The sequence below is a fragment of the Cygnus olor genome (assembly GCF_009769625.2).
Source record: "Cygnus olor isolate bCygOlo1 chromosome W unlocalized genomic scaffold, bCygOlo1.pri.v2 SUPER_W3, whole genome shotgun sequence".
In the NCBI taxonomy this organism is placed as follows: domain Eukaryota; kingdom Metazoa; phylum Chordata; class Aves; order Anseriformes; family Anatidae; genus Cygnus; species Cygnus olor.
The window spans coordinates 470986-483985 of record NW_024429074.1 but is presented as its reverse complement, the minus strand read 5'-3'; the positions used below and the strand labels follow the sequence as shown (position 1 = coordinate 483985).

The window sequence follows — 13000 nt, the reverse complement described above, 5'->3', positions numbered from 1 at the left end:
TGGAACGATACTTTTCTCTTTGTAAGACAGTTACTCTACTGGAAGTTGATAGCACGGTTTAGAAGGAATTTTTGCAGTGGCCAATTTCTTCCAGCCCAGAGTATTGAGCACAGGGCTGCCTGTGCTCTCCATTCGGTTACAAAAAACTAATCCCATTGCATGACCTGCAGCAATTCTGTTTAACAAATCAACAATTACAAATACTTTGGCAAAGTAAGCTTTGGTATTGTTTGCCTCTCCATACAGTTCACAACCAGTTTGGATTTAATGACTTTTATCATAAAGCCACAATCTGAAAAGCAGAATTTACAGCTCACTTAACAAGGCCGGCCCATAAATGGATGCTTTCAATTACAGAGCATTTACATGCAGTCATTAAGGCAGTGCTGAATACATGTGAAAACTCCAGAATATCTTTAATAATAATTAAAATTCTGCACACTGTTCTTTATATAATCAAAACCTAGGAATTTTCTTCAGTCTCAAACAGAGCTCGGATTCATTGCTATCCAGAACCTACTACAAAGTCTGTTCTCCCAGTACTTTTGTGGGAAAGGGAACAGAGATGGAAACAAGTTTTGTTTTTTAAATTTGCACTCACTAGCACAGACTTTTAAGCTCCAATGAACTCAGTTATATCAACTAGTGTTCGATACTTCTGAAAGATCAAGTAGAACAGGAAGATGTAAGAACACCTAGGAGGGCCTTTCATTTGGAGATTCCCTGTGCAATCCAAGCTCATTTCATTTTGCTCACAAACCTAGCTTCTAGGTGGAGGGAAAAAAAAAGATCAGCTAAGAGACCAATGTGTTTTTTTTAACCTTGTTTTTTCAATTGTGGGTTTTTTTATTATTATGGTCAAAGAGGATCTCAGGAAAGCTGACAAACTCTTCTCCAAGATTATACTACACATGACCAGATTCCTCCGTAAAGAGGACTGAATCCTCCCTCTTGCTCATTTTAATGACTGTTGGTGTAGTCCAAGTCTGAACCACACAACTACCAAGTTATCCTATTAAACATCCCAACAAAGATAACCCAAAGAACACACTTAAGTGAAATTTAAGCCACCTCAACTGAGAGCCTCCCCCTTCCCCTTTTTCAAGGGGATTTACAGTTAATACTATCTTTTATCATAACAGTGTTAAGCAAATGAAGCAGGGTGGGGAGGAGAGTCTGGCAACTTCAACCACCCCCCTTTAGTTACATTCTCATTCCCCTCTAAGTCACAAGAGTTTGCAAACCCTTAAGTTTTAAAGCTATCCCTTTGAATAAACATCGCAAAAGATGTACTCATATACCACGCAACTCAATCTCCAACACTGTGATAAAGCACAAGAAAGTCTGAACAGCAACCTTGTTCTGTTAAAAAAAAAAAAAAAAAGGAAAAGCCTTAACAACAGGAGGTTTTTTTCCCCAGTCTGGAGAACAGAGCAAAGCCTAACCAGCCTCTCACTACAGAGGCCAGCCCCATAGATATTACACCACGAAGCAGTTTGAAAGCATAGCTCCCCGGGCAAAAAATATCACACCTGGGAACAACCAAACCTGCAGTTATGCATAGCCTCCTTTCTAATAAGCTGTCATTACCACCTCCTTGCTATCGATAGAAGCTCACGCGTCTCTGACCACGATAACAGGAATCCGACGTTCAACACCAACAGGCTGCAGCACTTCCACAGACCCCCGTTTGGAAAACCCAACGAGAACTTCTCCTCCAGCCCACCCGCTGGTGCGTTAAGGTGAGCAAAGCGCATAGGGCTTTTGGCAATCAAACATTGCGACGGGCGGCCGAGAAGCCTCAGACCAGCCACAAGCCGGGCCCCCAGCTGGCAAGAGCTCCTCACACCATTTTTTCCCCTTTTACCACCCGGAGCCCACAGTACAGCACCGGGCTCCTCCCCCCGCTCCACCCCCACAGCGGCACGCCACGGCCCTGCTGTAGGGGCTCCCCGCGGGCCCAGCTCAGCGCCGGGGACAGGAAAACCCCAGGCCGGGGCACAAGGCCCTGCCCGATTCCCTCACACCGCAACAAAACGGAAACCCCAAACCCTCAGGCCCCCCACAGCCGTCCCGAGCCCGACCTCCTACTCCCTAGCTGGCTGCGCGGCCACCCTCTTCCCTCAGCACCGCCCACCTGCTCCCATTGGTCGCCGCGTCTGCCCACCCAGTCCCGCGGCTGGGAAAAGAGGCGGCGCGATGGCCCGCAAACGCGTCGCTCAAGGGAAAAGGGAGAGGAGATTGGGGGGCGGTGGAGAGACCCCGCCCCCTACCCCCTTCCCGCAGGCGATTGGCGGGAAGCGAAAGCGAAATCGCGAAAGCGAATCAAAGGGGGGGGGGGCAAAAGCAGGGAGAGGACGGGAGATGGGGAGGGGTGGGAGGGCGCAAGGCTCGGCCCCTCCGGCGGTGTGGCGCCGCTCATTGGCTCCGTTGATTGTCACTTTTCACTCGACGCGCCCGCTAGGAGAGGTTGAACGGAACGGTGCAACAGCGTTTGCGTGACCTGCAGGCGCGCAGGCGCACTGGAGGTGTGAGCCTGTTAGTAAGTCCGCTCGCGTCTGTAACCTTCCGCGCTTGGGCGTGGGTGGGATCTGAGAAAAAGTAGTACCCTCCTTCCCGACAGAAATTACCTCAGGGCCCGAGACTGGCCCAGCACAGGGCAGTCTCTGGCCACCTGCCCTCGAGTGGTGGAGCCAAATCGACGTTTAAAAGCTCCTCGAGGGAGGGAGGGTGAAACACCATCCTTTGGAGGACGGGAGCAGAGCAGGCGCCATGGCGGCCCCTCAGTAGGCTGAGGCAGAAGGGGGATGCAACCCTGCACCCCTTGCACCCGCTTCGTCCTCAAATGGATGTAAACTGTAAGGAATGGTCCAGCAATTCGTGCCACTAAGGGATTTGAAGGGTTAACATTGAGGCCTGGGTTTAGGTGATAAGAGAACAAAGGGATTTCTTCAGAGAAAAACTGCTGACTCTGCACAGACGTGCAGTAACTTCTGCCACCCGGCCAAGAGACCACCAGATAAGGAGGAAGAATATGAGCCTCCCCATCCGAGCGGCCCCCGAGAGACTACCAGAGACTGATAAGCAGGCGCCCCTGGGAGGACTTCGGATTCGGGAAACCAATTATAATAACCCTGCCTCTTCTAGAAGTAGTAATGAATATGTATTAGCCTAGGAGCATAAAAATCAGCCGTCTTACGTAACGGGTGTGCGTCCTGGTAGAGCAGAGACTCCCGGCGCACCCAGCGCTGTTTGCTTGCCTCTATTCGTTTAATAAATTGTAAACTTTGATTGCAGTCCTATTTGGGACTCAGTCATTTATAACAATTGGGGGCTCGTCCGGGATGGTCTTGGTTCCTGAATTCTGACTTGATCTAGGAGGGGCGCCCCCACCATTTGGTGGCTCCTCTTCGAGTCGGGTCGGGACTAACGCCATCTTAAACCTGAATAAGGGCAAGCAAAGATTTAGATTTTTTATGAGCTCCCTTTGCCGGCTGCAGCACTATATTTTGCCCGTAATTCTGCGCGCGAAGATCCGAACGAAGACGACGGAGTCATAAGTATTTAAGGCGTATACCGTTCGGTTGGGTGGGATTCGGTTGCCTGTGTGTGTGTGAGAGTGTGACTGAGACGGAACGTAGTTCCGAAGCGATTGTGGAGGTCTTCTAACCGCGGTTCCAATCTCCCGCGAGGGACTTGGCCGGTGAAGGACCGAAGCGATTCCTATAGGATTCGTGGGTGGGTGATAGGTCCTAAGCCCCCTGCAAGACACTCTCACTAAGGCAACCAAGGGCTGTAGGAATTGCCACAGTAAAATTCCTAGATGGGTCAGACAAAATCGAAGACCCGGGACCAGAGAAAAGGGAGCAAATTACCAGACATACCACCAGAAAATCCGTTAGGGATAATGATTAGAAATTGGAACGATAGGGGCCCCAGAAAAGGAAAAAAGTAAATTAAAAATGGTCCAGTATTGTTTGATAGAATGGCCGAAGGAGCCTTTAAGACCACATGTCTTTCGGCCCGTTTTCGGATCCTTTGAAGACTGGGTTTGCCAGGCCTTAAATATACATGTTAATTCAAAGGAACCTTTTTAGCCAGGAGGAAAGTGATTATGCAGGATTATGGATCAGGACTTCACGTCCTTTTCCAGCCTCAATATTTACACTAAAAGCAGACGAGAAGTTTGAAGAAGAAGAAGAAAAAAAAAAGAAAAAAAAGGAAAAAGAAAAAGATGATGAATGGGAGTCATTGGATAACCTACCACCTCTATATCCTAACAATCCACCCCCGGTGGTGCATCTTGTAATCCTATTTTGTTCTTAAATGTTTTGAGTGTGTCAAGGAGGAAGGTGGGAGCATTATCTAAGTAACAGTTAAGAAGTTTCGGTATATTTGAGGTGGTGTTTGGTCAGTTTCCCAAGTATCGGGGGAGGGGGGCTGACTGATTATCAAAGTGGTAGAACGGAGAGTCACTTCTTTGGTGGTTCGGGCCTGAGCCCTGGGAATTTGGTAAGAAAGGGGAGAGCGAATTTATTTAGGCCTCAATACCTTTTTAAACCCCCATCTTGATGGATACACAGGAGTGATTCCTTGTTTTGTGTAGGCTTACTAACAAAGTGCATGAGAAAAATTAGCATTCGGCTTGAAATTCGGTCTTGTTGAAATGTAAATTTTGTGAAAAAGTTGGTATTGTTTGTCTAAAAGACTGAAGGCTGAGTGCTTCAGGTGTTTTTCCGAAGTCCTGTGGATTTATGATTGGAACGGGGCTCATTAATAATCTGAAATAGTGAAGTTTGTATGTGGAAAGAAGAGTTTAATCCCAGAGAATTGGGACATTTGGGAAGAAGATTAGGGAAAGATAGTAAAAACCTGCAATAAAAAGGTTTGCGTGGAAATTGAAACAAGGGACAGTAACTAATATAAATAAATAAAAGGGATGGGATGGTCCTTTTCCAAAAGGGATGTGGGCCCTAAAGGGACATTATTGGGTGTGTGGCAAACATGCTTACAAGAAGCTACCCGGAAACTGGTCGGGAATATGCTATGTGGGGTACATAAGACCCTTGTTCTTTTTATTGTCACAAACACAAGGAAATCATTTAGGAATAAGATTATATGATGACCTGAACAGAATGAAACGATCTATTGATACTTCCTTAGCCGGGGGTAGTGCCCAAAAGAGGGGAAAGGATGAATGGCCTCCTGAAAGAATCATACAGCATTATGGGCCAGCTACCTGGAACCCGAATGAGTTGGTATCAGGAGCCCGAGAACCTATTTATAATTTGAACCGAATAATTAGGTTGCAAGCTATCCTCGAAGTTGTAACCAATCAAACAGCGACGGCCTTGGATCTTCTGGCTGATCAATCCACTCAGATGAGGAATGCTATCTTTCAACATAGAATGGTCTTAGACTATTTACTAGCAGAAGAAGGGGGAGTGTGTGGAAAACTGAACGATTCTAATTGTTGTTTAGAAATTGATGATAATGGAAAAGTGGTTAAACAGATAACAAAGGAAATTAGGAAGTTAGCCCACGTCCCAGTACAAACTTGGAAGGGTATGGATTGGGATTTCTTTTCGTGGTTGCCCGGTGGACCATGGGTTAAAAGGATGCTATTTTTATTTTTATGTGGTGTAATGACAGTATTGTTTATACCTTGTATGATACCTTGCTTTACGTTGTTGGTACGGCGAATAATAAATAGCACCCAATTTGTGATGACTTCGGTAGAGAAAAAAGGTGATGTGTCGATAACGATGCTTAAGAAATGGACACCCCGAGAACTGACTGATGAAATCCAATTGTTACTAACAAAGGTTGAAGAAGAGACACAAATTGATGATATTAAAAAGAAGGGGAGGAATTGTAAGGAATGGTCCAGCAATTGGTGCCACTAAGGGATTTGAAGGGTTAACATTGAGGCCTGGGTTTAGGTGATAAGAGAACAAAGGGATTTCCTTAGAGAAAAACTGCTGACTCTGCACGGACGTGCAGTAACTTCTGCCACCCGGCCAAGAGACCACCAGATAAGGAGGAAGAATATGAGCCTCCCCATCCGAGCGGCCCCCGAGAGACTACCAGAGACTGATAAGCAGGCACCCCTGGGAGGACTTCGGATTCGGGAAACCAATTATAATAACCCTGCCTCTTCTAGAAGTAGTAATGAATATGTATTAGCCTAGGAGCATAAAAATCAGCTATCTTACGTAACGGGTGTGCGTCCTGGTGGAGCAGACTCCCGGCGCACCCAGCGCTGTTTGCTTGCCTCTATTCGTTTAATAAATTGTAAACTTTGATTGCCGTCCTATTTGGGACTCAGTCATTTATAACATAAACCACATGTAAAACCCATTAAACCACCCATAAAACCCATAAACCATAACACCACTTCGTCTGCTGTTATGGCGTAAAGCTGCAGGCAACTTGGTCTCAGCAGTCCCCAAGGTGTGAGGCCAAAATATGGCAGCAGCAGTGCCTCCTTCCATCTGCAGGGCTTGGGGGCTGCCCCCGCTGGCTTCAACCTCCCCAAAGCCTCCCCAAAGAGCGGTTCTCTCCCCTCCACAAAAAACCTTGCTGCTTCTGTGTATCTTTTTTTCACTAGACTCTGCAGCTTTAACCAGCTGTGGTATGGTAATAATGTAATGTAACCGAATTCTTGTGTCAGAGTCGCCACAAATAAATGAGAGCCTGCTTCCAGAATCTGCATGGTAGGGAACACGCTGTCATGCAAAACCCATCACTGCTTTGTCCACTCTGTAGCAATGTCCAACATGCTCCCTGCAGCATCAGCAGGAAACCACAAGTGAAGCCAGGGACAGAAGAATGGGGGCTTGCTTAATCGTATTAATGATTTCTAAATAAAACAATTGTTATTATTAAAGCCAGGAATGAAAGAATGGGGGCTTGCTTAATCGCTTTAAAATAGATGTTGCTGAGTGTCTTTGCTTACTACTGTGCAAATTAACCGAAACAAGGAGTCTCGGGGCCCCTCACAGAGGATGTTTCCTGACAAAAATGGGGAACCTGTCTCAAGAACCAGCTGAGACCGACCTTGTGGTTTGGACAAGAGCCAAGGAGCAGCTGAGTCTACAAAGGCAGGGGGTCAACTAGTGGTGATGAAGAGGAGTTATCGGCCTTCATCCCCAGGACCCCCCCGACGACCACCACCAGAAGGCACTGCGCAGGTGCAGATGGGAGGAGTTTATGGAAATGACTTCTTGGAGCTAATTTTAATACAAAGCGGGGATAGGTTATGAATATGTATAGGCGTATTGGGAAACTTTATGCATATGTAACTTTTTACTGCATATAACCAAAGCAAGTTGCCGCATTAAGGTGCGCATGCCTTTGGGAGCTATCCCACATGCGCCCGGCACCGAAATAAACCACATACCTACTTTATAACTTATTTGCTTTGAGTTATAGAGTTCTTCCACGAATCACAAGATTGGAGCTTAATGTGTTTGTTTGGGGTTTCTTTGCATGACAAGGCCTGTTCGTGCTTGGAGATGTAGATGATGGAGTCTGTTGGAGATGGTGTGTTTTTTTCACTTCAACGTCTTGATACTTTTCCTTCTTTAACCCCATATATCACATCCGCAGGCTACTTCTCTTACACCTGAGGTCCCAGCTCACCAATATAACAGCTTGCTTTCTAGAGCTATGCTCCTCTTCCAAACTGAAACAGTTTCTGCACTCAGTGACGTAGGTGTTATGATTCAGTGTCTTGGGCACTTATCCCATCTCAACAAGTTTGGTATTGTTGTGGTTTAGCCCGGCTGGCAGCTAAACACCACACAGCCCTTCGCTCACCCTCCCCCCTCCCTCTCTGGGATGGGGGAGAGAAACGGGAAAGTGAAGCCTGTGAGTTGAGATAAAGACAGTTTATTAGACAGGAAAAATAATAACAATAATAATAATAATAGTATTAATAGTAATAATGTGTACGAAATAAGTGATGCACAATGCAATTGCTCACCACCCGTTGACCGATGCCCAGCCTATCCCCGAGCAGCCGGCCCCCCCTCCACCCCGGCTAGCCACCCCTATATATTGTTCAGCATGACGTCAGATGGTATGGAATACCCCTTTGGCCAGTTTGGGTCAGCTGTCCTGGGTCTGTCCCCTCCCAGCTCCTGCTGCATCCCTAGCCTGCTCGCTAGCAGGACAGAGCGAGAAGCTGAAAAGTCCTTGGCTTGGTGTAAGCACTGCTCTGCAACAATTAAAACATCAGCATGTTATCAGCGCTCTTCTCATTCTAATCCAAAACATAGCACCCTACCAGCTACTAGGAGGAAAATTAACTCTGTCCTAACTGAAACCAGGACAGGTATTCTCAGCAGCCAGGTGAGGTACCTCTCCTATCATTTAGTCCTTCTGACAGAATGATAGATGTGGACTTGCAGAAATCTCCCTCTTGCCTTGTCTGTCCTTGGTTTTTCCCATCTTGAACCAGAAACATAGCTTACTCAGTTACTTTTTTTTTCCTGGTTCTATCACTCGGAGATTCAAGCCAGTCATGAAAGGGACACAAAAGCAGATATACAGTGCAGACAATGCTGCTAAAAGATTACCATCATGTTTGTGAAAGATAAGGAGGTGTTTCAGGCATGTTATACCTGGAAACAGATACAGGCTATTCAGCCAGCACAGCACTTGCTTTGCGGAGGGTTCGGAGAGAATTTGCTGTACAAGCAGCAAGTTAATTAAGCTCAGTGTTTCTACAGATTTGTGTCAGCCTTTCCCTTCACCTCTCCACTGCAATAAATCCAGAGTTCCCTCTCTCTTATATCCCCTAGGCTGGCTTCTGCTATATCCTCACTTCCCACCTATGTCCTGTGAGAAACACTCCCTAGCCAATAACTTAGGCTCAGGCGAGGATCTCAGTGAAGTAGTAATTTATTCGCGATTGCAATGGCAGGCGTCCCACAAGCAGGAGCGCACCTACTGGTTCCATAACACAGTTTATATACTTTTTGATGACAGGACCCTCCCCTGTTTCCCCATTGACTGGGTAATCCAGGTTCACAATCTATCTGATGCTTCACAGACAATGCATGGCCTTCAGTTGCCGGCCTGTTAAATTTCAAATTTCTTTTGACTTTTTTTTACTGTTTGAAGTGGTAATGTTTCTTCACTTATCTGACTTGACTTAACACCGTGATTTTCACCTAATTGTTCTAAGGAGTCTGGTTGTCTGCATTTTACAAGGTCGCCTGCTAAGTTTTCTTATCACTGCAAGCATATCTCAATACCCCATTCCTTACCTTTAAACAACGTAACTCTGCAAAAACAACATTTTTATTCCCACACACGGGCAGCAGCTCCTGCCAGGTCACCCGCTCCTGCGTGGTCTCCTCTCCACAGGCTACAGGTCCGGCTCGGAATATGCTCCGGCAGGGGCCCTCTACAGGCCGCAGCCTCCATCGGTGCAGGTCCACCTGCTCCACCATGGTCTCCTCCACGGGCTGCAGCGTGGAACCCTGCTCCACTGTGGTACTCCATGGGCTGCAAGGGGACAGCCTGCTTCACCATGGTCCTCACCACAGGCCGCAGGGGACTTCTGCTCCGGCACCTGGAGCACCTCTCCCCCTCCTTCTTCACTGACCTTGGTGCCTGCAAGGCTGTTTCTCACTCTCACTCTCCCAGCTGCTGTGTGGCACAGCATTTTTTTTTGGCCTGTCTTAAATATGCTCTCACAGAGGCGCAAAACAACATCGCTTATTGGCTTGGCTCTGGTCAGCAGTGGAGCCCTTACCAAACATGGGGCAGCTTCTAGATTCTTCTCACAGAAGCCACCCCTATGCCCCCCTGCTACCAAAACCTTGCCACGTAAACCCACTACATTTCCTTAATTGGTTCTTTTGTCCAGACTAATACACAATATTTAACCATTTTCTTCTTTTATCATCTCCTCTAATTTTGAGATTATTTTTCCAATTTCTTATAATTCTTCAGGAAGAACTGTCGGTAGGCACTTCCCCAGGGATATCTCCCTGTCCTCTGGAACTCATATTTCCCATTTCTCCTAGCCCTTGTCAGTGTGCTGCTACAGAAATTTACCTCCTGCAGGGTACCACACACTAACGTTCCAATTCTGGAAAATGGGGGTGTACTGCCAAACACTTTACCGTGCAAGGGGTACTGTACACCTATGAGTTTACCAGATTCCCTGGTGTACTGCCAAGCACTTCCCCGTGCAAGGGCTTACCGTACACCAAATTTCCCCAGACTCTTCCTTTCTCTCTCTTATCTCACACTTCGTCCGTCTCCGGCCGTGCCCCTCACGTAGCTAGGGAACCGGGGATCAGGACTCCACACTCACTTCATACAAAAGCACGTCTCAGTCACACATCACACAGAGTCTCACCCGACCCCCAAGGAAATACTTAATATTTCTTACCTTGGTCTGTGCACAGAGTTACCGGATCAGTTCTTAAACCCGGAGTGCCTACCTTCTTCCCTTCCCCACTACTTCACGGATCCTGCCTCTTTAATCAGTCTCAGGCCCTCTGTCAGCTCTCCGCAGAACCACCACCGTAGATGCACAGGACTGCTGAAATCAGCGGGGCATGCCTTCCTGCTGCTGCTGTGGCGGGGCTCCCCAGTAGGTGACTGGATCCCGGACGAGCCCCCAAATTGTGAGAAACACTCCGTAGCCAATAACATAGGCTCAGGTGAGAATCTCAGTGAAGTAGTAATTTATTCGTGATTGCAATGGCGGGCGTCCCACAAGGAGGAGTGCGCCTACTAGTCACATAGTACAGTTTATATACTTTATCTCTTGATGACCGGGACCCTCCCCTGTTTCCCCATTGACTGGGGAGTCCAGGTTCACAACCTATCCGAAGCTTCACAGACAATACATGGCTTTCAGCTGCCAGTCTGTTATTTTTCAAGTTTCTTTTGACTTTTTTTTACTCTGTGAGGTGGTAATGTTTCTTCCCTTATCTGACTTGACACCGTGGTTTTCGCCTAATTGCTCTAAGGAGTCTGGTTGTATGCATTTTACAAGGTTGTCTGGTAAGTTTTCTCATCACTGCAAGCATATCTCAATACCACATTCCTTCCTCCTAAACAATGTAACATCTCTTTGCAAAAACACAAAAACACTCTTTCTTACAATTAGAGTACCATCTGCTTGTTGACCATGTTTCCAAACCTGAAGCAAGTCAAAAAACACACATATCTGGGGTCAGTTTCTGCAAATTGCCCAAGTCCCAAAGTACAAGCAAGCATGGATCCATATAGTTGAATGTAGCAGTATCACTGGGATTTTAAGTGCTTTGTAGCAATTAACACTCCTGAAGCTGGCTGGGCTTTCCCTTGGATGCCACAGCAACAGGGGCAAGGGCAAGTATTGGAAAAAAAATGCTGTACAGCTGGCAGTCATTTTAAATACTGAAGAGCCTTTTCTCATGCTTTCTAGATGGGTCTGGGATGTTTAATGACTGGCCCATCCACCAGCAGCTGGCCTGCCACCAGCCCAAGCTGTGCATCAGGTGAACACGCTGGGGTCAGGGTGCAGCACGTGGTGTAGAGAGAAAGTTGGTGGGCACACACTTGCTCTCCAAACCATGCTCCAGCCCACAGTGCAGGTAGCAAGGACCCAGGACAGCTATAAGGGGATGCACCTTTCATGCTTTTGAATGCTTGGAGCCATTTCTCATGTCTCAGCAATGGCAGACCCCCATGAGGGCAGAGGGCACAGCAGGACTCAGCTCCCCTAGTAGGGAAAATCCCCACCTCTGTCTGAGCAAGCTGCCTCCTGGTTGGGATCATGGATGAGCAGACACCCACACCCTTGCTTGCCCTGATGCTGAAATTAGCTCCCAAATCCCTCCTTCCCCATTCACAAATCCCCCCATGCCCTTGGAGCAATCACAGCCATAGCAAGCAAGCAGCATCCTAATAGATGCAGCTAATATGCGCTCCTGCACCGGGCTCCCTGTCAGCACACAGAACCTCAGATTAAGCAGTAATCCCCACCGCAGCCCACAAAGATGGATAAAGTCATCATTTCCATTTTACAAATAGAGGAGCTAAGGCAGAAGGCTTAGCCACCTTCCTGGAATGAGCCCCAGCCTCAGCACCAAGCTCAGAGGAAACAAGCAGGGACACAGGGCAGGGAACTACAGCGTGCCCTGCCTCCCACGTCCCTTCTCCATGCCAGGGGGCTGCAGGCAGACGGTGGGTTGGGCTGCTGGGTCAGGGTGGGATGCTAGAGGCAAGGACACAGGGCCAACCATAAAACAAACCCTATTTTTATTTTTTTCCTACACTGGGGTGGACTGCTCTTTCCCTAGTGTGATTAACAGGCTAAACTCTGCTTGGTCTCTTGGTTTCTTGCTTTTTCCCTCCGCTTGGGTTGAGGATGACTTGGGCTCCAGGTTCTCCACCCTCTGATGAGCAGGAGCTTTCTCCTAAAGTCAGCCCAAAGGTGCTAGGGGCCCATTTGTTCTTGTGACAGCTTAGCCCTTTAGCTTGCACAGCCTTTCTCCTTTCATGGGCTTTCCCACAGAATATTTCTGAGGAGCAGTCACATCCTCTCTCTGCCCCCTTTTCCCTGGCCTGAAAAGACAAACATTTTTGTTTCCCCTACTTTTCTTTACTGTTTTCCTCCTTCCCTTGCTATTAAGCATGGCATGCACTGGTGCAAGGACACAGTGCCAGGCGGGTACCTGTGTGCTGCAAGGGAGCCATGCATGAGTCTGTGCCTCAGTTTCCCCCCCAAAGAGAGAAGCAATATGGTCTTCTATTTGAGACCTAGCAAGGATAGCAGCTAAACACACACTGTGTGTATGTAGGTCTGCATTTGTACTTACACATATACTCAGATTGTTGAGTCTTTCTTAAAATGGATGCATACATTATACAGCTGGGCTACTTCTGCTCCAAATGAAAAGGATCCCTGGTGCTTGGTGATAAAATGCCCTTTGCTGAGCTGATCAAGTGCAAAGGAAGAAGACACCGCTGGACGAGGAACATGTCT

The 13000-nt window shown here is 47.4% G+C and overlaps 1 protein-coding gene and 1 long non-coding RNA gene across 7 annotated transcripts in view; both read right to left on the bottom strand.

The window, feature by feature from the left end:
• The window catches only part of LOC121062932 (mothers against decapentaplegic homolog 2), a 55966-nt gene extending 53829 nt beyond the window's left edge, over positions 1–2137 (bottom strand). For 2 of the 6 annotated variants that reach the window (XM_040543231.1, XM_040543235.1), the window contains exon 1: positions 2085–2137. The gene's annotated coding sequence lies outside the window, so the exon portion shown is untranslated. The other 4 variants (XM_040543236.1, XM_040543234.1, XM_040543232.1 and 1 more) reach the window with 4 other exon arrangements.
• Positions 2138–5975: 3838 nt separating this feature from the next.
• Positions 5976–10253, bottom strand: LOC121062930. Its single transcript, XR_005815741.1, has 3 exons — positions 10242–10253; positions 6579–6585; positions 5976–6056 (listed from the first exon to the last, which is right to left on the bottom strand). It is a non-coding gene; the product is annotated as an uncharacterized LOC121062930 (long non-coding RNA).
• Between the last annotated feature and the right edge of the window lie 2747 nt (positions 10254–13000).